Genomic DNA, 25,102 nt, shown 5'->3' on the forward strand with positions numbered 1-25,102 from the left:
TTCGCTTATTGAGTGACAGTTTGGCTTAACCAATGCAGCTTCCACATTCCAAAGAGTGATGAGTCATGCATTTAAGGATTATCTAAGACAATTCTTTAGAAATCTATGTGGATGACTTATGCCTGCATTCTCTCTTGAGAAACAAGCACATAGAGCACCTGAATAAGATCTTTGAGAAATGCAAACCCTTTCGTATATGCCTAAACCCAAAGAAATGTGTCTTCATGGTAAGACAAGGAAAAATTCTAGGGCACATTGTGTCCAAGAATGGCATTGATCTTGAGAATATTCAAGTGATTGTTTCTCTACCAAGACCAACAAAAGTTAGGGAGGTACAAGCCTTCATGTGCCATTGTGGTTACTATAATAGATTCATCTATATGTACGCAATCATTGCCAAACCTCTCTATGCTCTCATCACCAAGTATGAATGGACTAACGAATGTGAAGAAGCGTTCCAACAATTGAAGCAGAAATTAATTTCTATTGCAATTTTGAAAGCTCTTGATTGGACGAAGATACTCCATGTCCATGTGGATGCATCAACATATGCTATAGGATGCATTTTAGAGAAACCTGGAGAGGACAACATGGATTTAACAACTCCTATATTATCTCCTTAAAGGAAGCAAGTAGCTTGGGCCTATTTAAAAGGGGAAAATGAGAATAGAAAAGCGGGTGTCATTTTGAAGCTTCTAGGTCATACAACTTTTCTTCCCTTTCAATCTCCATCGCTTACTTAAGTCTCTTTCTAGCTATGGTTATGTTGCACCATCACCAACCATAGCCTTATAGTTATCACATAAGTCTTATTTTTAATACATCAACACATGCAATCTAAATCCAAGGTCTTCCCAACCAATTGGGTAGGCCGGAACATTGGCTCTGGAGTACTTTTTTTCTTAGGTCTCTGGACATACCCACTATCGGTGGTAAATCCCTTTTAGGTTGATAGGTGTTAGCATATTCATAACCTATTCTCAATGAAACTTGGGTGTTTCTAGCTTCCACATGTATATGGTAACACAAACATGCACAATAAATTTGTGGTTGAAACAACCAGTTCATAGTCCATGGCAAAACTAAATTTCCCATGGCACTACAAACAATCATAAGTTTGTGGAAAAGTGGTGCACCTTGAAATCCTTCCTTGGGATTATGATAGCGATTGGAAAAATAGCAGGAGATCAACGATCATTTGGTTATGTTATGTATGATTTATAGATAGTCCTTGTAAACACTTTTTTGGATATTCTCTCTCTCTCTGTCTCTCTCTCACACACACACACACACACACACACACACACACACACACACACACACACACACACACACACACACACACACACACACACACACACACACACACACACACACACACACACGGCTAGTTATGGCTTGTTGCTATTCCCCTGGTATAATTTTCTGGGACTGTTGACCTGGGGTACCTTTGGTAAATAACCAGCTTGAATTCACTAGGGTTTTTTTTTTAAAGGTGGTACCTTAATGGTACCTAACCCTTAGTTGATAAATGGGTTAGGGGCGGGCTACTTGGCTCTGTAAATGTTGTCTTCTTCTACTTTATAACGTGGGGGCTCCCTCCTTGTGGGTCTTTGATTCAGCGCTCTAATCTATGTGTGTGTGTGTGTGTGTGTGTGTGTGTACAAGGCGGCGCTACTGCACCATCCCCCTCTTGACGCTGGGCCCGCCATACGGCTATGAAGGAAGGTGGCTACCTGCTCCAAACCCTATAAAAAGGTGAGCTTTACATGCTCACTTAGCATTGGTGGTGTGTGTGAGTACTTGTGAGAAGTTGTCTATACATTAGGACTGTGATGGTTTTACCTGCAAAGGGTAGTGTTAATGTATCGGATCTATGGCAAAGGGCAAGGATAAGCAGGCTATTGTGGAGCTGGCTGCTCCAACTCAACTTATGGTTTTGAAATGGACTGCTATCTAAATTGTTTGATGGGTTGTAATTATGAAAGCTTGCAAGCAAATGGGGCTCCAAATGTTTTTTCCCCTTGTAATGAAACCATCTCTGAATATATGATTAGCTCTTGCTTTCTTATTAATTATCTTTGAAAGCAATCTAGTTGGATGACATCTATAAGATTTGGGATACCCATGCATCACGTGCATACGGTGCCAATGCCAATTGAAAGTTGTGTTGTTTCCATGGGTGCAGGTGAGGGTTACCTTCTCAACTATGGTTTTCAAAGTTTTTTAGCTTGAAGATGACGGATTTATATATCTTCACCCTCTTGATTCTCTTGTACTCGTGTATAAAATCTGTTTTGTACTATGAATGGAAATTATGCCACATTTTCATTGACATAGTTTCTAGTGTCTTTTGTAATTTGAAAGGATTTGTTGGTGTTTATGTTATATTTTTACTGGAACACACACACACCTAGCACCAAGAGTAGTAATGATACTATTGAAAGACCTAGTTACTATATTTTATCCCTCGGTTTCTGTCCTAGATAAATTTACTTGAGACCGATCCCTGTGGGATGGGGCTCTCTTCACATGGCCCTCATAGATCCTCGTGGTCGGTTGAAGGCTGAGGGTTGAAGGCTGAGGGTTGAAGGCTGAGGGTTGAAGGCTGAGGGTTGAAGGCTGAAGAGGCTACTAGTTCTTACCACACAATTTCTTTTGACCATGCAAAGCTTAACACTATCTCAAGGGGTAGAGCTTCCTACCGAGCCTCTTTCTAAAGCGTTGCTTCAAGTACTTAGATGCATCACTTCACCTTGGCTTGCTAAAACCTAATACAGATGCTAAGGATTCACCTACTCTAAAAAGACCCAACTCTCTCATATCCCCTACGTCTTCGTACACATATTTTTTGAGTCCAATCTCCTCTTCTGCTGAGTCTATGGAGGGAGAGGGAAAGCGAGGAGCGTGATTAGAGGGAGAGGTAGAGGGTATCCTATCCAAAACTTGCTGGATTTGTAAATGTAGATACTATGTACTGTGGTTGGCAGAATGCATCTTATATCTCATGAGAAATGTGGGCACATAATTTTTGTTCATTGTGTCTTTGCCAACAAAATTATTCTTTTCACTTCATTTTATATTTAACAAATGCTTTCTCTACATTTGGTAAATTGGATCTACTAAGCCAAGTTAGGAGAGGGTGGAGATTTACTGAATCTATCCTACATCTGGTATACTCTAATGAGTTTCTTAGAAAAGGAAAACCCTAGTCATGTGATTTTCATTTATGGAATGGGTTTACAATGGAATTTGGCATTCTTGGAATACATGTATATACCACGGATCTCTCTATTATTGAGAATAGCTCTGTGAGATGCCTCCTTTCCAAAGGACTCAATAACATTCCTCCTCAACCACTTAATCCGCATATTGCTTTAAAAGCACTTATTGAATGTCTAGCCGACTTGGTCAGTAAACTCCAATTGGAGTTATCAATTCAACAAAAATTAAACAAGACGTTGATGGCTATCTTTGCCAGGCTGGTTTCACAAATCTTCCTCTAATGTATTTTCAACCCTAGAAGAAATGGGGGTCCTTATTAGGAAATTTCAAGGTAAATGCTTCCGTAGAAGAGTTTTGATTTCCACCCTAACGACTGCTATGAGTAAAAAAGTATGGTTTGGTGTCAAGTTTATGTTGCATTACTTATTATTTTTATGAGGAAGTAGGCCCATAACTAATGGGCCTACTAAAATCATTAGTTATGGTGCATGGGTATGGGTGGACACACGCGCGCACACAGTTATAGCGTGTTGCTATTTCCTTGGTATTATTAGCTGGGGACTGGCAAACCTTTGGTGAATCACTGGCTTGAATTCACTTGGTGATTTTCAGAAAAAATATCATTAGGTGGTACTCTAATGGTACCTAACCCACACATACACACACATATGGTAATGGTAATGGTAATGGTACTGGTACTGGTACTGGTATTGGTACTGGTATTGTACTGATACTAGTGCTACTTGTGTATTGGTACTAGAATTGGTGCTATATTATACTAGTGTTGATACTAGTGCTACTTGTGTAATGGTAATGGTACTGGTATTTTACTGATACTAGTGCTACTTGTGTATTGGTACTAGAACTGGTATTGTACTGGTGCTACTTGTGTAATGGTACTGGTACTATATCATACTAGATTGATACTGGTGCCACTTGTACACTGGTACTGGTGATACTTGTGTATGGTACTGGTACTGGTACTGTTTTGCAATGAATTGGTACTGTTGCTACTTGTGTACTGTAGTGGTACTAGTACTGGTGCTACTTGTGCAATGGTACTGGTGCTACTCGTGTATTGATATTGTACTAGTATTGGTACTGGTACTATATTGTACTGTATTATATTGGAATGGTACTGGTGCTACTTGTGTAATGGTGCTGGTCAGTGCTCAAAAAAAAGTTTTGTCCAAAAACTTGGCAAACCTACATCTGTGAAACAACAGAGGTAAATTGACAAAATTTGAAGGTTTTTACACTGAATCACACTAATTTTTTCAAAATCTTGTAGGTTTTCTCACCTTCAAATATAAAATTTAGAGGTAAATTTCAAAATTTGTAGGTGGGATTACTCTAAACCTAGGCTTTTTTTGAGCACCACTGCTGGTGCTACTTGTGTAATGGTACTTGTATTGGTACTATATTGTACTGTATTATATTGGACTGGTACTGGTGCTACTTGTGTAATGGTACTGATATTGGTATTGTTGGTACTGATGCTACTTATGTATTGGTACTGATACTATTTGTGTACATTTTTGACTTTTGAAACATGCCACTCCTCTGTGAGGAGGTGGGGGGTGATGGTGGGACTAGGGGGGTTATGGTTCAAGCCTCTCTCTCTCTCTCTCTCTCTCTCTCTCTCTCGAAACATGGTGGTACATTTTTGACTTTTGAAACATGCCACTCCTCTGTGAGGAGGTGGGGGGTGATGGTGGGACTAGGGGGGTTATGGTTCAAGCCTCTCCCTCTCTCTCTCTCTCTCTCTCTCTCTCTCTCTCTCTCACACACACACACACACACACACACACACACACACACACACACACACACACACTTTGTTACTTGCTTTTGAATTTTCAGCATATTAGAAAATACTTTACTAAACCCTAATGTTGTCACCCTGGGTAGAATAGCTACACTGTAAAATCTACAACTTTGTAAAGATACACTAAGTTTAAATCTACCATGTGATGGAACCCTTATAGGCTAATAATTGCCACTTAAGCATTAGCTGGCAAGTAAAAAACCTGGGTCTCTCTACTGAGCCTCACCTACCCTGCCGTGAGGCACTATGGTAAATTTGCTCCACTGAGCCGGGGACCACTAGTGAGGCAGCTGCATATTGTCGATTCCTCAGAAGGGGCTCCAAACTTAGCTTTGGGTGTGTTTTTACTTGAGAGTTAGGACTGTGTGTTGGTTTTCGTTACTCACTGCTACACCAAACATGGAGCTTGTAGCTCAACCAACCCAGGTTTGTCACTGTTTACTGAACTTGGTTTTCTTTCTTGTTTAAATTGCAAATATAACCAGGCTATGGTATCTTGATCACCTTCACTGAATGCCTGATAAGGCCCATGGAATGGGTTTGCTTTACATGACAATACATAAGATATGCCATAGTCTTGGAGGGATCCGACATGGCGTGGTTGCTAGTGGATTTTCTCAAACACCTCTATGCGGCCAACAAAAACTTTTGCTTTTGCTTGTTGAGGGTTTATTAAAGCACTCGCGGAACGAAACTACATGACAGAGGATGAGGATGACCTCATAGACTTGGGCATGGGGTGCATAGGCACCCAATTTCTTTTTGGCTCCCTTTGCTATTTTTGCCCCCCCACTCTTTGCATGTGAAGCACATCTTAAATGCTATTCCTGGCACGAATTTCTTGAGTCTCAAGCTACCATACGAACACCCCTTAGGAGGGGAACTGATGGTGCCGTCGGTACTCTCCCCCTTTGCTCTCAAAAAAGGAGGCCCCTTGCGGGCACGTGAATACACCCCACCAATGCCACATCATCAGTTCCTACGTGCCAATGGCACTGCCGCCAACCGTGTACGGGCACCATCGCGCTGCCAAAATCCACCATAGGTCGCCCACCCTGTGCAGAGTCACGAGGAAGGCTCCATAGCCAATGAGCTCTAGAGAGCCCCCACCACTTCTGATGCTTCTTCTCCGCTTCCTCCTTATTGCATGTGGGATAACGCCAAGGCCACGTGGCTCCTCGTGGGCTGCTGGCCTCCAAACCCAAAAAAATATTTATAAAGGACTTCAAAACTCCTTGCAAATTTTGCTTTCTCAGCAACTTCTCGCCCCCCCTTTCCTCCTCGAGAATCCGATATCCGGGCCGTAAAGCACGGGCCGTAAAGCACCGTTGAAGACCTGCATTGCTGGCTTCAATGTCCCTAGACCTCACCACATTTCCACTTTGGCGGGCCCTCTAATTGACATCGCCAAAAAGGCAAAAATCGTTTAATGGCACCACGCTAGGAACCGTCGCCAACTTCGACCTTCAATATCTTTCTGATGCGGACTCCCATTGATGAGCATTAAACTCCAATGAACCTCCCATGCCGCATATAACACATACAAACCATGGAAAAGCTTTGAAAGCCCAGATGGCTCATTGACCAAGGCGACCAAACCGACACCAAACGGTGAAATTTCATATGCTAATATCTTAACATCAAGGACTCCAAACGACGATATGAAAAGACCGACATGCTCCATAATTCAAGAACTTATGCATCCATAACTTTAGAGTGGCTTCGACCACTCGACATCACCTGCCCTATCCGGCTCAGATCTGCAAACACCTCTAGCTTTAAACTGCCATACCTTACAATCTACAGTTTCGTTTGATGAACCGTCTGGACCTGCTCCTTCAACACTTAAGCTCTACATGTTCAAGCCAAAAACCAGCCCTGTGATCATGATTCACTTGTCACCCAATCAGGACCAATCTCGAACCCTTTTGGTCTAAAGAACCACATTAGGCATACATCTGTTTTGTCACTTGCCTGCCCTTGATCTCTACAGTTGTCCCATCACTTTGGCAAGCCCTTGAGAGCCCGTACACTCCTGCTTTGAACCTTTTGTAGCATTGACCAGCTTTGGTTGCACCATCATTGCCCAACCCTCTTGTTGAGCATTCAAATTTCGACCAAAAAGATGACTAAAGAAACTAGGAAACTGCAAAACTGATAAACATCGTGAGCAAACCAAAAATCCTATTGTTTGTACAAAGTATTATTTGTGGAAAATGTAAATCCTATTTAGGCTGGTTGCCCAACCCCTTCTATCAAAACTTGATGCACTGCTGGCACCAATTCCCTTTCAAAATAGAGCTCGAGACGCACACCATTTACTTGATTCTTGAGAAGACAACCATTCATCCGCATCAACAAATAAGTACCATTGGGAAAAACTTGATGGACCTTGTAAGGTCCTGTCTACTTCTTCTGAAACTTCTTCTAAAAGGTGAAATCCAAATAGCTTTCGTACTTCATCACCAAATCACCCTTCTCTTTTTGCTTTTGCGACAAATGTTGGTTGGATCCTTCACATAAAAATCCACTGCTGCTTCTCGATCCATCTTTAGAGCTTCAAGACTTGTGATCTTATCCTGCAAAAGGACATGATGATATTTTTCCATCCGCCACATACCTTTTAGTGCATTGAGCCACATGCATCATCGCTTCCTTGCAGTAAACCAACTCATAAGGAGTAAAGTTAGTAGCCACTTTGTAAGAGGTCATGTATGCCCACAAACATTTACCAAGATTAGCTTCCAACTCGGTGAGAATTTTGTATATCTTTCCATTTGCACTTTCAACAAGACTGTTGCAGTGTGGATGATATGGAGATGAAAACCTACGCTGAATACCCAACTTCTTCACTAGTGCACGCACTAGCTTGCTTCTAAACCTCTCTGATCAGAGATGAGTACCCAAGGCACTCCAAAGCGGCAACATATGCAATCAAAAACAAACTAGGCAATTGTATGGGCATTTACCTCCTTTATCGCTCTTGCTTCAACCCAAAATGTACTTTTTACCTTTGGAAGACTTGGGAAATGGACCGATAGCGTCTAGCCCCCACTTTTCAAATGCATCCTGAGCTATGATAGCCCCTTGTGGTTTGGCTACCAGTTGTCTTTCACCTATTGTTTGGCATTGATGGCACATCTGGCACCAGTAGTGCACATCTCGTACAATGGAGCATTGGAGAGCCACCAAAAACCGCCTCTTAAAATGCGAAACAATACCTGATCTTTGCCTTGGTGTTTGCTTTCCTCATGACATTGTCCCAACACCATTTCGATCTCCTCTTTGTACAGATCCGTTCGCAACAATCCGTCTCGACCATATGTCATTAAATCCTCTCTTATTAGAGTGAACCTCGAGCCTTTTGAACGATCTGCCTCTTTTGCAACTTTGATAGACCCTCTGAACATTGGCATGAACTCAAGAAATCATCAACTTCCTTCAAAGTTTCTCTACCTACACATGTAGTCGGTGCCACATACAAACTTGACACTTGGGTCTGCACACGACTATTAGCCAAGCAATCCGCCTCTTGATTCTGCACTCTTCTAACATGTTTAAACTGCACTCTTTCAAAGTACTTCAACAGCTTACAAAAAAACAATTCTTGAGAGAATCCCTTTTTACGTGCCATTGCCCCAAAAGTTGGTTTATAACTAGGAGAGCATCACCCTTAACTACCAATCTGGAATTAGGACCAACTTCGATTAAAAAGGGCTATATAAGGATCTAAAAAGGGGAAACCTAAAAAAGACCATGAAGATCTTACCAAAACTATTCAACATGGGCACTCATTGGATAGAGCTCATCAAGCGCCACCCATGGACCATTTGAGCACTAAATTTGGAGTTCATATGCAAAAGTTTGGCTAAAATAGTGCAAAATATTCCAAAAGCAAGTGAAGGAGATCTTGACATGTGTACAAAAGTGCCATACTTTTGGAAATGTGGCTCCTCCTTGACCCTTAGATCAAGAATAGAGAAACCCTAAACAACCCTTATTTCATCCAAATTGGCCCTAATGGAGATGCCGAATTCCACACACTACTTGGGCCCCAAGTGAAGTGTCAAGTACTCCGCTTCATTATTTGTGTTAGCCCCTTCCAAATCATAGGCTCTTGAGAAAATTATTGCTCCTTGGGGATCATGAATGATCACTCCTCTTCCTGCTTTCTGCACAACCCTCTGATAAGCACCGTCAAACTACATGATGAAAGCTCCCTTCAGGTCCGGTTCCTCTACAACATCCTCTTTCACCAACCCTTGGATAGATGGGTAGGTCTGCTTCCTTGTTGACAAAAACATCCGCCGAATGAGACCTGCTCCTATGATCAATTTTGAATTTGAACTCAAACTCCTGCAATTCAAGTATCGATTCTCTTATCCTTCTCCCTGACTGGAGATGGAGTAGAACTTCAGGCAACGAATTGTTAGAGGTAAGCACATAATACTTCTGAACAATCAAATGCACTTTGAACGTGCGGTAGGAAAAGACCAAGGACATCACCCACTGCTTCGCCTCTGTATATAATCTCTCCCCCGGGCTAATGACCCCGCTATCAAAATAAATTGGCTTGTAGCACTTACCCACTTTCAGCATCAACACTGCACCAATAGCAACAATTCCCTCATGGCCATATAAAAATAATCGCCATTGTTAGGGGGACACAACGTAGGCAAACAACATAATATTTCCTTCACCCGATCAAAAGCTATCTGAGCATCTTCTGTCCATTGGAATCCTTGAACCTGTAGGCTTAATTTTTGAAGGGGATACACATACTATTAAAGCATCCAGAATAACTTGGCCAAGTATTTGAGTTTATGCACAAAAGAAACCAAACCCGTAGCACTGGAGAGAGGCTCCATCAAAACCAAAGCCTTCACTTTTTTTTTTTGGATCCGCTTCAATACCATTCTATGAGACCACATCGCCCAAAAGATGAGCCCGCGGTTGTGCCAACTTACACTTCTTTTGGTTTAGCTGCCCTCCTTCCTCATCTAATCTTTGAAAGCACAACTTTAATTTGGACAAGTGCTCCGCTCGGCAACTATAACAACCAATATCATCCATGAAAACTCTGATAAACTTACCCAAGTACGACCCAAATACCCTATTTATCCTATCCTGAATTGTCACATATGCATTCACCAATCCCGACGATAGGCACGACACCCCCATGGTGAGATGAAAGTAGTCTTTAACTGGTCCTCCAATGCAATACCAATATGAAAGTAACCCGAAAAACCGTCCATAATAAAATACTACTCATGACCTGCAACCTGGTTTAAAATATCATCCTGAAATGGCAAAGGGTAGTGGTTGCACTTGGTAGCAGCATTTAATGGCTTATAGTCTACACAGACCCTCCACTTCCCGTTTTTCTTTGGTGTAATGACAAGATGAGAAACCCCCTTAGCTTCTTTCATGGGATAGATAATACCTGCCTACAATAACTTGTTGATCTCTTGCTAGAAGGCTTCCTCCTGAATATCTCCCAACCTCCTCAGTTTCCGTGCCTTCGGCTTGCATCCGACCTTGAGTAGAATTCAATGTTCCACCCCTTTAGCTCCCTGCAAATCTTTGCACTTCGTAGCAAACAAATTGGGATATAATGCACATAGATCCACACAGCTTTCCTTTTCCTGCTTGGTTAGATCCTCTCCTAGCATATTCTCTACTTCTTTAGCTTCTAGACCACAAATGGGAGTTTGCATACCTTCAATGGGCTTAGCAGAATCCACCATGACTCCAAATAAGTCCGTGTCTAACTTTAACAAAGCTTCATGAGTCTCGTCCTCTTCAAAACTGCTCGAACCATCATCATAAGTCGATTTCATCTCATACTCATAGCTGGTACTGGAGCCTTCTCGATCATTGTCAGCCCTCGGGTGGTGAAAACGGCTCTCTTTGGTCTTCAAGTCGAGCACAATTTGCCCACCATTCTCCCAATCCGGCAAGGTAAAAAACCCAATTTCCCAATCCTTTTTGGCCCCAAATGCTAATAACCACGGCCTCCCCAAGATGATTGGATAAGCATTTTCATGTGCTTTCATAACAAAGAAGTCAATGAGGCACTCAATACCCATAACTTTTACCTTCACATCCTGGGCCACTCCTAAACATTGAGCTTTGGCATGGTTGGCCATCCTCATCCGAACATTAGATCTAACCATAGACTTGATGCTGATATCTTTCATAGCAGACTCCGTTATCACACAGACCTGAGCACCACCATCAATATAGGCTTGCACGTGCTTCTTCCTTTCCACCAAAACCTCCACCACTGGAAGCACATATGTAGGACTCCCCACCCTTAAGGCTAGATTCTGCACAACATGTACATCACCTCTTTCACGGGATAGCCTCGTACTAACACTGATTGACCATTGCCTCCTCAATCTGGGGTTCGATGCAAGCAAGTGTCCAAAGGTGATATAAGCGTTTTCAACATCACTCACTAAATCATATTCAGAGTTAATGCACCCTAACTGGAAATCTGTCTGCTTGATCTTACTTCATCATCTCCTTTTGCCTGATTTTGGCTGATCTTTCCTCTCATCCAATTTCTCTTTACCTTTCCTCATTGAGTTGTGCTTGTCCTTGGCCTCAACCAAATAGAGGGTACATGCCACCCCTTTCCCTTGGTGGATGAGGGAAATCTGGAGCATAATGGCCCTCTTCTCTGCGATTATAACACCTACTAGACACTTGCCTAGCCCTAGCTCTTCCTACCCTTGGATGTCCTCTGTCCATTACACTCAAGCGCAACTCTTGCATTTTCTCACTCGAATCTTGAATAGTACATACCCATTGTTGAGAAAATGTTGCCGCTCCTTGTCTTGCTTGGTTATCCCCTTGAGCTTCCTCTCTGGGAGCTGGAGTAGGGTTCAGGGCCATTTGCTCGTACCCCAATGAGTGTTGCTCGATCTTCTTCTTAATTTTCCTGCTTTTGGCGAGTGCAATAGCAACTTCCCCATTGTAATTTTCTGGGATTTTCAAAATCCACCTTTTCTCAAACCTTGGGATGCAAACATACGATGAACTTTTCCAACTTAAAGTACTCACCGCCGTTTGCCAATTGCATGGAAACTATAAAATCCCTCCAATATTCTTCAAAATGGGTGAGAAAAGCTCCAAATTCCTCATTCATGTCCTACTTCAAATTATTCAATCTTGCATCTAAATCAACAGGAGATACCTCTTCCGAAAGTCCTGCAAAAATTGAGTCCGCAAAGCTGACCACATGAACCTTGGTTTGCCTTCCAAAGCATAGAACCACGTCTTTGCTCTCCCTCGCATCAGCAGTGAAATCGTTTGCATCTTGTTATCCTTGGTAGGCATATGCAATGACAACATATACAGCTTGAAGTCAGCCATCCACTCCTCGGGATCTTCTTCTCCATAGTGAAAACCAGATCGTATCCTCTTGTTGCCATCTCTCCATGATGAGAAACTGCTCCTTTGTGGGGGCACCAAAAGATGCAAAGGGGGAAGTGGGAAAACAACCAAAACACGAAACAATTGCCTCTCAATAGCCCTGGGATTTCACAATACCCCTATCCCCTAAAAATCACCTTCAAAACTTCACATGTCCACGCACAAACACCGATCACAACACGACAATGCAAGCCCACACACGAATCAAAGAGCACGAATGCACATGCAAACTTGCATCAATTGCACACACCCAAACACCACTCCTTCTCTCTCTCTCTTTGCACCACACCTCAAGGAAAAAATGATCCCGGGGTGACACACGCACAAGTACGGCTCTGACAAGAGAAGCGAAGACAAGTAGAGAAGAGGGGGGGAGGGGGAATCAATAGCACAGCTTCTATGGCAAACCCTTGCTTTCTTCTTCTTCTTAGAAAAGGATACAAAGCTCTCCTCTACTCTCCCTCTATGTGCCCTTCTCAAAATAAAATTTTTCCCCCTATATGGGTGTGGATTGCTACCCTTGCTTTTTGGCTCTTTTCGCTACTTTCGCCCCCCACTCTTTGCATGTGAAGCACATCTTAATTGCTATTCTCGAAACGACTTTCTTGAGTCTCAAGCCACCACATGAACACCCCTTAGGAGGGGCACTGACGGCGTCGTCGATGCTCTCCCCCTTTGCTCTCAAAAAAGGAGGGTCCCTTGCGGGCGCGTGAATACACCCCATAAGCACCACATCATTAGTTCCTATGCGCCAATGGTGCCTCCCCTAGCCGCATACGTGCACCACCACGTTGCCAAAATCCACCATAGGTCGCCCACCTGTGCCTATGCAGAGTCACGGGGAAGGCTCCATAGCCAACGAGCTCCAGAGAGCTCCCACCACTTGTGATGGTAAGGAATACGCACGCCCCAGTAGATAAAGCTTCTTCTCTACTTCCTCCTTATCACATGTGGGATAACGCCAAGGCGATGCGGCTCCTCATGGGCTGCTGGCCTCCAAACACAAAAAAAAATCCTTATAAAGGCCTTCAAAACCCCTTGCAAATTTTGCTTTCTCAGCAACTTCCTGACCCCCCCATTTCCTCCTCAAGAATGCAATATTTAGGCCGTAAAGCACCATTGAAGACTTGCATTGCTGGCTTCAATGTCCTAGACCTTGTTGTGTTTCCACTTTGGCAGGCCCTCCAACTGACACCAGCAAAACGACAAAAATTGTCTAATGGCACCACGCTCGGTACCGTTGCCAACTTTGACCTTCAATATCTTTCTGCTCTGTTGCGGACTCCGATTGATGAGCAGTAAACGCCAGTGGCCCTCCCATGCCACATATAGCACATAACCATGGAAAAGATCTAAAAAACTAGATGGCTCATTGATCAAGGCGACCAACCGGCACCAAATTGGCCCCTGATGAAATTTCATCTACTAATATCTTGACATCTAGGACTCCAAACGACGATCTGAACTAATCAACATGCTCCATAATTCAAGCACTTACACATCCATAACTTCAGACTAGATCTAACCTCCTGACATCACCTACCCTATTCGGCTCAAATCTGCAAACACCTCCAGATTTAAAATGCTATATCTTGCAACCTACAGCTCCGTTTGATGAGCAGTCTAGACTTGCTCCTTCAACACTCCAAGCTCTACATATTCAAGCCAAAAATCAGCCCTGTGATCATGCTTCACTTACCACTTTGTCAAGACAAATCTAGAACCCTTTTGGTCTAAAAAATGATATTAGGCATACATCTTTGCTGTCAGTTGCCTGCCCTTGATCTCTACAACTGCCCCGTCACTTTGGCAGCCCTTGAGAGCCCGTACACTCCTAATTTGCACCCTTTGTAGCACCAACCAGTTTTGGTTGCACCAACGCTAACCAATTTTCCTATTCTACATTTCAAACTTCTTTGCCCTCTACTCTTTTTTCTCTCTCTCCCCGCTAAAACTCTATAGAACCAATTGAACATCTCGTGAAGGGCATTTCTCTTTTTCCTTCCACCTCCATGCCATATACTTTTAAAAAATGTTTTTTCTTGAGAGTGTGAGTGCTCTATTCCTTGGCTACTCCAGATGCCCAATGAATTGTAGGTGTCGAGAAAAAATTCACTATGTGCAAAAAGAATGTGCTAAAAAAACAAACAAACTTTAGTTCACACACAGATGCATTTGGACTGCAGAAACCAATGTTAAAGACACCATGTAGTGTGCTATGTGTGTCTCCCCTAGGCATCCACCATTTGTGTAGTGAAACTATTGATTACAAACTTTAAGGTAGATATCTCATTACAGGTTAGCTTTGCCTTTTCAAGCAGATGAAAAATCATCAACAGACTGCCACCTGTAGTTGAATGCAATCGTCTAGTCGACACTCATGCTCTTTTTTTGTATGCTGTACTTTTTGATTGAGCTTTGCCATCTCATCGTTCAGCTGCTTCGTCTTCTTGCTGGATTCCTCTCTAACTTGCTATAGATCTTTCACATACTTCTCTTGCAATGAAGAATAGGCAACAAGAGACATTTACTTGATTCCCTTTCATTGCCGAAAGCTAAATAAAATCTCCAACAGTAGCTAAACAGTCCATCTCTTCCACCTCCAATAAAACATAGTAGCTCAGTGACGTTACGAAAGGGTGGTGATGCATTGGTCATTGGATCGCCAGGGTAAATGTAGCCATCAACCCATAAGTTGATTGCCTTGCACCCAATGCTCCGTAGTAGCTGATCTGTGGCATTGAGATTAGATATGACAAGCTGCACAGTAACGTACTCCTGCTCAAAATTAGCATTTAATTGATATCGTTTTGGCCTATTAATAATGTCTCTTAATGGAGGAAGATTTAATGACATGTTTGTTAGCTAGTCAAGCAAATTAGAGAGAGAATGTGTAATGGTGACTACTGCAAGTAGGGAAAGCTGGCTATGGAGGGAAGAAGTGGAGAGTACTCAGGGATAGTAGAAAAGGATTATGTTGTGGAGGAAAAAAAGAGAGGGAGTGCAACTCAATATCGTTTGAATTCAAATTTTTGATTATGAGAGCTTTAGAGAGATAAATACTGCTGCACACAGAGTTAATGGAGTTTCCCATTGCTCTCACCTGGAGAGCTGGAGTGGGAGAAGAGAGAGAGAGAGAGAGAGAATAAAGGAAGAGAGAGTGGGAGAGAGAGCATATCTGCAACCTTAGAGGATCTGCACTTTCTATCAAAAGTATGCAGCATAGAATGTCCTCTCATGATTAGGAGGTGGAAGTGACAAGAGAGAAAAGGGGGAGGAAAGAGAGAGAGCTGCTCACGCTCTAGAGAGAAAACGCAATGAGAGAATACGAAAAATTTGCTTTTTTGGCAGGGGAGCCGAAAAGTGCTTCCTTTAATGAGAACTAAGTGAGAGAGAGTGTTTTATAAGTTAGAGAGAGAGGAGAGGGTGAGAAGACGACATTTTAAAATTCAATTACCCACCTCTCTTTTTGGTTAAAATAGACTATTTTCAAATACAAAATATAAAAAAGCATTTAAAAAAATCTTAGCATAGGCCTTTTTGCCCTCTCTTTTAGGCTTGGTCAAACTTGGCTTAAGCTTTAAGCATTTCCTTAAACTTCCAAATAAAGAGGCCCTCCTATACCCCATTCACTTCCTAATGACCTTCCATGAAACGTTGAAAGCACCTTACCAATGGAGTACAACCCTTGCTAGACTTCCACAATATATATAAGCATTAAACCACTTTGCATTAATGCTTCATCCTTCAAAACATGAAGTTCACTAAAAAAAACCTCCAGGTTATACACATTTGATGCACTACTTCACCATTATGATTATAGCGATGCATCATGGTATCGAGCACACAACTTGCACACAACTTACCATATGAGAAAATACCACAACATTAACATTTTATTGACAAGCGGGACCCAAACTTACATGATGTGCAAATGCCTAAAAAGTATATTTGGCTAAGAATCAAAAGCCAGACCACTTCCTTGCTATGAGGGATGTAGAGCTTACCACATAGATGGTCACATCCTCTTGTGGCCAAAATTACCCACAATTTAACCTCATTTTTTCTTGATGACATTTCATTATCAATGCTTCCTCAACTTCAAGGAAACACAACCCAAAGGCACCTCATAATTCAATGCAAGCTACATTTCTACAAATCTGAAACTTTCTTAGATTATACATTCTTTCCCATTATCTTATGCAAGACCACAATTCAAAGCATAAAACTCACATGATGAAAATATATCAGTACTATATAGCAAGAAACCCACCATCAAAAACTCAAAAACTGGAGCTTCTTGATACAGAGAAGCACCACAACAAGGGCCTGACATTGCGTGGTTAAACTCTTGAAGCTCGCTTCAGAGAGGAGGTGAAACTCCCATGGCTAAAGCTGGAAGACATGCGCCTCCATAGCATCATTGTCGGTTTTATCGTAATTTGACCTTGTTGTTGCTTGATTACATTTCATTAACAATGCTTCATCAAGTTCAAGGAAACACATCACAAAGACACCTCATGACATCGATTCAATGCAAGCTACAGTTCCACAAATTTGAAAGTTCCCTAGAATATACATCCTTTCCCATTAACTCATGCTAGACCACAATTCAAAGCACAAAAACTCATATGATGCAAAGATATCAAAACTATATCACAAGAGACTCACCAAAAAAAACGGTAGCCACCTAATATGTAGAAGCCATAACAAGGGCCCGACATAGAGCTCTCGTTATACAACTCACAGTAAATAGAAACCAAAATACCCTCATAAGCGGAATCCAAAGATATCTCGTTATCCAGATAGAAATCTTATATTGTATACCAAAAAGAAACCTCCATTGGAAACCCATTACTAGCTAGTTACCTATTGTCATGCAAATCCATTGTATAGACATATGGAGTAATGAAACTAGGCAAAACAAAGAAAGGCCCCAACTAACCAGTACCAAGAAAATGAAGGCGCACTACACAAATCCCTTCAAAGCCAACCGCATGGGACCCAAGACTTCAAAGCCAACTGCATGCGACCCAAGATCACCCCATGGTGTAGACCAATTGAGGCAACACCATCGAGCAAAAAGTACAACAATTTGGTTGCTGTTGAGAGAACAACACTAGCCTCATGTTCAAATTTATCCATGCTATGCATTAAGATCCTCATCTCTTGCCGCCTTAAAAAAAGAAACAATATTATATACTTAATTGCAAATTAAAATATGAGCCAAGGAAGAAAAAATACGGCATTGAAAAGTACCTCGATAGAGGAGCTTGGAAGAACACAAAAATTCAAATTCAAATCCAGCCATAAAGCACTCGCATGGTGATCATGAGCCCAAAAGAGCATACCTTCTCTCTTATGGTTGTTGACTTCTATGAGAAAAGCTTCTCTCATCTCAGAATTGGTATAGAATGCAAGTACAGGTCTAGCCATGGTGGAACACAACTTGGCTGCCCTAGACACACCAATCTGCTACGAACCTTATGCTCACTCTTCTCATACATAATATCCATTTTAATGATGGTAGATCTTAGCCAAAAAACCTTATGCTTTACACAAGCAAACGGTCTTATGATAAGCGTGGTGTTAGCCTTCTCGCTTCTATGCACTAAGGGCATCCTTGTCACCTCATCCATGATAACATCTATTTGCAACAAAGCCTCTACAATCATAAATAATTCAATCTGATCCCCCCTTGTTCATGAAGAAATAACTTCTTCAAATGTCCTCTCCATGCGACCTCTTCCAATCTACTTGGTTGAGATGGTTGGTCTTCCAAAACCACATAATCACCTATTGCATACCTACATTCATGCAAAAAGGCCTTTGAACATAGCACAACAACATAACGAATCGTCTCTAAAGTGTTTGAAGAAGGTTGGACCCAATTATAGATGGCTAGCAATGACTCCTTCTCAAATGTTCTAAGTGTAAATAATGTTTTCTTGTTGCCACCAACTACAATGCCCTTTTTGTCAATTAGATGCTTGCAACTTCTTGGGAGAAGTCGGGAGGGGGGGGGGGGGGGGGGGGGGGAACGTAATAATTATGTGACTATAACGTGAGTGCAACAAAAGAAGTTATTACATTTTATTTTTCTCACATTTTCACATAAAGAAGGGTTTTGTAAAATGGAATTGGGATTTTTTTTTTTGTTTCAACTCAAAATTGTAAACCACAATAAAATGCCAAGAAGTAAGAGCAAACCTGCAACATGCTCTAAAGAGGAGCTATTTGGTCCCTCGCTTTCCTTTGATAAGATGTGCCATGAAAGAAAGAGAGAACAACAAACTTCAATGTCATCCTTTGTCCAACCTTTTTTCTTTGTGCACTCAAAAAACATGTGTGAAATATCAATCAATAATTTCCCAATGACAATGTCCTCTTTTGAAATGCCACGAACCATATTCAAGATATGAGGTAAGCACCACAAAATGAACTTCTAGCATTCCTCTGCTTTGAATATTTTGTAATGGCAAGAAGGATTACGGGGCCACCTTTCGCTATTCACAATAGCCTTGGGAATAGATTTCTCTACTTCTTTCACGGTCTTATCAATCTCTTTCTTCATAGACGCAGCTTCAGACATCAACTTCCTTATAAACTTTTGAAATAAGTTCAAAGAAAAAACATGTATCACATCATAAACCAAGTCCTTGGAAATATCAAACCCATATAAATGAAAAAGCCTCCACAATTTAGATTCACCAGATAGGCCTCCATCTCTAAGGACTTCCTCCTTTCTCTCCTTTGTCATGCATCTTTTGGATTGTCTTATGCTATTCCACATGTCCTCGGCATGCCATCTTTAACCTGGCCTAGCTTACATCATGTAGGATGGTCTCTTGGGCATAGCATAAGCACAATCCTCAATAGCACTCTTCCACCTTGTATTTTGTTACTAATGTCATTCAAAAGGTAATCATAGTTCACATCAAAACCCTCCAAAAAAGATCTTTCTAGATCAAGAAATAAGGGATGTAAGTAAGAGCCAAAGATCTCAATGTGCTTTCTCTCCAAGTCCCTATGCGAGACTCGGTAAAAATAATACGGGCAAATATCCCACAACTAATCTTTTACCATTTAGCACCACTATTTCAACCACAACACTATCTTTTACCATTATAGAGGTGGCTTAAAAGCCATCCAATGTAGCATAAGAGAAAAATTGCACAAATATCTCTTTGTTTTAAACAAAAAAAACCGTTGAGTTAACCAAAAGTACATGCAAATAATTAAAATACAAATATGCATGGCTAAAGATGTAAACAATTATACCTGTATCATTCTTTGTTGTGAGTGAATGTTCTTAAAGCACTTTGAGCATCTAAATCAATACTCTTGGAGATCCTCTCTCCATCCTGATAGTAGCTCGGGACTTATTAAGTCTTTTGGAAAAGCCCTGTATAAGTGTTTGCAACATACTTTATTGCAAATCACTAGTGCCTCCCAATGCACATTTCGAGTCCAAAAATCTTGGTACATGGTTACTTGGTGAGCCAAAGCTCCTTTTCCCCTTATCTGCACGCACAAGCAACAACGTATAATAAAAATCTTCACTTAAAAATAAATCCGCTACAGTAAAAAGCTTCACATAAATAAAGCCACTGCATGTACATCAATTCCAGCACTTCGCAGCCATCACGTTCGCAATTCCTAGCAGGTCCACACCAGGCACGTCCGCAACAGCCAGGCCCGCAGCATCAGTGCAGCAGGTTTGCAAGTCCGCAGTAGCCACGTCCGCACCAGGCACGTCCATAGCAGCTAGGTCCGCAGTAGCAGTGCAACAGGTTTGCAAGTTTGCAACAATTCAGTAATTCCCAGCAATTTCGCAATTAACATCGATTAAAATTTGATATCTTCTGTTTCAGTAGCGCTAGACCAAACCTGTGCCATGAGAGAGAGTTCTGTTTCGGTAGCACTAGACGGAACCTATGCCATGAGAGAGAGAGAGAGAGAGAGAGAGAGAGAGAGAGAGAGAGAGAGAGAGAGAGAGAGAGAGAGAGAGAGAGAGAGAGAGAGAGAGAGAGAGAGAGAGAGAGAGAGAGAGAGAGATCATCGATTAAAATTTGATATCTTCTGTTTTAGTAGCGCTAGAACAAACCTGTGCCATGAGAGAGAGTTCTGTTTCGGTAGCACTAGACGAAACCTATGCCATGAGAGAGACTTGTGCCATGAGAGAGAGAGAGAGAGAGAGAGAGAGAGAGAGAGAGAGAGAGAGAGAGAGAGAGAGAGAGAGAGAGAGAGAGAGAGAGAGAGAGAGAGAGAGAGAGAGAGAGAGAGAGAGAGAGAGAGAGAGAGAGAGAGAGAGAGAGAGAGAGAGAGAGAGAGAGAGAGAGAGATTCATGCCTGTGTCTGTTACTGTTAACTCGATTCTAGATTATGCCAAATGACCATTGATTGAAATCTGATATCTTCTGTTTCAATATCACTAGAACAGACCTTTGTCAGACAGAGAGGAGACATAGGATTATGCCAACTGATCATCGATTCAAATCTGACATCTTCTATTTCAATAGGACTAGAACAGACCGATGCCGTGTGTGTGTGTGTGTGTGTGTGTGTGAGAGAGAGAGAGAGAGAGAGAGAGAGAGAGAGAGAGAGAGAGAGAGAGAGAGAGAGAGAGAGAGAGAGAGAGAGAGAGAGAGAGAGAGAGAGAGAGAGAGAGAGAGAGAGAGAGAGAGAGAGAGAGATTCATGCCCGTGTTTATTACTATTGACTTGATTCCAGATTATGCCAAATGATCATCGATTGAAATCTGACATCTCTGTTACAATAAAACTAGAACAGACCTTTGCCATGACAAAGAGAGAGAGAGAGATTCATGCTCGTATCTGTTTACTGTTGACTCGCTTCCCGATTATGGCAACTGATCTGATATCTTCTATTTCAATAGAGAGAGAGAGAGCGAGAGAGAGAGAGAGAGAGAGAGAGAGAGAGAGAGAGAGAGAGAGAGAGAGAGAGAGAGAGAGAGAGAGAGAGAGAGAGAGAGAGAGAGAGAGAGAGAGAGAGAGAGAGAGAGAGAGAGAGAGAGAGAGAGAGAGAGAGAGAGAGAGATTCATGCTCGTATCTGTTTATGTTTATACGAGCTTAACTCTACCCATCATGTCTATCCCAATCTCGAGAAATTCAATGCAATCTCTAGTTTTGAACCACAAGTCCCCTAAATCCTTCATCATTGCATCAAGTTGACATGCATCCAAAGTTCTGGGAAAATCATAAAACCAACCTAAATGGAGCAAATTATGTCAAAACGAGCCTCACCTTTCACATACTTGACATATTGTCCATCATGGGGGGTGCAATTTCAAAAGGTAAGGTAGACGTAGGTGGGTCTGGCCCGTGAAAAAAAAGGTCGATTCCAACATGCCGATGAGGCAAACGATGACACTGTCTTGTTTTTCCTTGCATGCCCTGTATTATGATAATGTGTATTTTGTGTCCTGCAGAGAGAACATATACTCACGACACTGGACATTTGGATTGCACAAGCGTAACTCTAGCTGGACTACACTGCAAGGTTCGTTATCTCCATCCAACTCCCCATGACTACGCATTTGCTTGGCGCAACACATAAACGCTACGGGGCAGGGCACGGTTTCCGTTTCTTATAACTTTTGGAGAGACCACAGTGCCAACTCTCCACCATACTTTTGTATGGATCTTCTGCATGCCGTGCACTGTATACTTAGCATCTTCAATTTATGGCACTTCACTGCAGGATGAAATGTTTAACTATTCACATTCCTTTCTTGTAGCTTGAGCCAAAGATCGGTGTGTAGCTTGGACAATCCAAAAACATTTGTACCACATTTCAGGTCAGTGAAGCACTTCATTTCAAATTGCAATTCATTGATGCTTTGTCGATTTGCTTGTTTTAGAATTTTGTAGCTTGCTTCCTTCAGTTTGCTTTACTTGCATACTGCTTTCATAACTATACAATCGATGTCGACCAACATCTATATATATTAATTATACATACAAATCTTTGAGTAGTAAACACATGTAGTATATTGCAATCGTAAATCCACTTTTTGCATCTTTACTTTTCACCTAAACAATTGATGCCATACTATATTTGTCCTCATTTCTCCCATAGTAGGTATCAATATGAAGTTCTCAAGGCCTGCAAGGTTACAGTCGCAGCCAAGTTGAAAGCAGCTCACCGACCATATGCTAGGTCACGGTTTGAAATTACTCCATTATATAAAGATTGGATCATGCAATGTGACATCCTCGCTCACAATCTAGAACTGTGTCCTTCTTGCGCGGCGACAAACCTCCCTCACGTACAACGACAAACGAGGCCGTGAGACAAATGAAATAGACAGTCCTGTTGCACTCACTTTAGTATTATTGTTGAGCACTTTGGAACATGCAGAAGTCAAATACTCATGGGTGACGTGTACTTCTTGTAAAACAACTAATCCCCATCAAAGATATATTGCGATGTCCTGGCTTTCAATATCAAGAACAATCCCATATTGCAGAGATATAAGTGCATGGCCGAACGACCACACAAAAGAATAGGGTTGTGCATACTGTCTGAAGAGGTTCTAGGAGAAATGATCCGTCGTCATTCAGAGGTACAACCCTTCGACTTGATGGAGCAAGCCTAGAATGAAAACAGCTTCTCGATTTTGGAAACATTGGTGGAGCCATCAAGACAATACGCATATACCACATACGACACGCATGAGTTTGGTTCCATACAGCTTTGCAACACAGATATGCTTCTCAGTCGTGCTGCTTCCTTCATGTACAATGGCTTGCCAAGCCGGATATAAGATTTCAAAGACATCACAATAGAGTCAGCTCTTTTTTTGTTCTTCTCTCCTTATGGACATGGCCAATACAATGGATAGATTCGATTCAGTGATGACTACATTCAAATAAGAATCCACACCCTATTCTCTTTGTATACATTGTACAAGCCATACCTCCTGCTAATTACTAGTTGAAACATGCAATTTTGATCGCGAACAGTACAACAACCACCATTCTGCAGAGAGATATCAACAAATACAAAAGAGCACACAAGAATGCAAACGACAAGGAAGCAATAAGGAACATATTTCGCTTCAACCTCCCAGAGACAATTGTTGGCAGTCCATCCTGGCATAGACGTTCATTAAAGGATTTGATCACCATGGTTGATGCATGGGGTTTGCCAAACATATTCATTACTTTCACAGTTGATGAAGTGATCGTCACAAAATGGAATGAGATCCGTACAATCGAGAGGATAGCTCCAACATTCAACATTGAGTTCTCCTCCTATGGGTGGAGGAGAACGACATCGAGCAAATAGCATCAGAGATTTTTGCTCATATTCCTTTTTCACTTGCTGATGAAATGCATACAAGCACACTTTGTGAACTCGTCCTTAAGAAACAAATGCATGTATGTCGCGATGCATGTCACGTCCTTAGCCACAATGGCATATGCAAGTACGGATTTCCATACGACATTCAACCAAATCCTTGTCCATCTCTAGATTCCCATTCCTTGAAGTGGATGTACTATCGACCAACTCACGATGATCAAAATGTGGTTCCATACCATTCAACTGTTCTTCTACTTTGGGGCACTCATATGAATATCCAAGTGTCACAAATTCATTTTTGTTGTATTATCTGCTCAAGTGCACAATGAAAACTGAAGATATTGGACCATTGAACATATCTGCAAAAGCAGCCACGAAATTGGGTTTGGAAGGACTCGACAAGATTAAACTGCAACTAATAGCTGCTGCTCTTTTGACTAAGCCAATTTCTTCCACAGAAGCTGTGTTGAACTGCTTACAGATTTCAATCATAACAAAAAGCGACGCTGTATTCTACATAGATTCATTGCCTCTAGAACTCAAACAACATATCATGTCCAAATCACACAATGTTGTGATGCACCCTGTTGATTTGTATTGTGCTAGACCAACCACCCTTGAAACCTTGACATTCTTTGAGTACCACAAAACCACATTGTTGAAAAACGTCAGCAAAGTGCACAATCTACACCTTTGTTGGACAACTATGGCAATGCCATTAAACATCAGAAAAGATTGGTCAGATTCACAGAATACCATCCAAGACACCACACATAAGCCTTCTTTTATAACATCTTGCTACGTCATGTATACTTTCGAAGATAGACAGAGCTTCTATTAGCTGATAATACAATGGGCTCTTACTTCGTAGAGTGTCCGGCAAGGATTTGATCCAAAGCAACGAGGACTTGGAGATGTACATTACAGAGTACACACAAAGCAACATGCTAGTCAATGAACAAATCGATCAGCTTGTCCGTATGATACTTCAAAAAACTGCATTGCAAAGAGCAAATGAAACAATTACATCTTCAACAGATAATGACCCAGACATGGACCACCATCGAGTAAAGTCACTAGCCATATTGAAGGAGTTCACTACTGCCAATGACTCAGAACTCACAACGGAACAATTAAATATACACAACAAATTGCTGAATGGTAGGAATGGCTTGCATGTCGTCACGGGGACACCAGGGAGCGGAAAAACACATATTATAAGATATTTGACATATGAGTATGTCAACGAAACATGAGTGTCATACTTGTTGCATCGACCG

General features: G+C 41.7%; 1 pseudogene; it reads right to left on the bottom strand.

Annotated features, from left to right (window-relative positions):
• Positions 1-17,639: 17,639 nt before the first annotated feature.
• LOC147438732 (uncharacterized) lies at positions 17,640-19,219 on the bottom strand (annotated as a pseudogene).
• Positions 19,220-25,102: the final 5,883 nt, after the last annotated feature.

This window comes from Adiantum capillus-veneris, chromosome 16, assembly GCF_014529385.1.
Source record: "Adiantum capillus-veneris isolate H3 chromosome 16, ASM1452938v2, whole genome shotgun sequence".
Lineage (NCBI taxonomy): Eukaryota > Viridiplantae > Streptophyta > Polypodiopsida > Polypodiales > Pteridaceae > Adiantum > Adiantum capillus-veneris.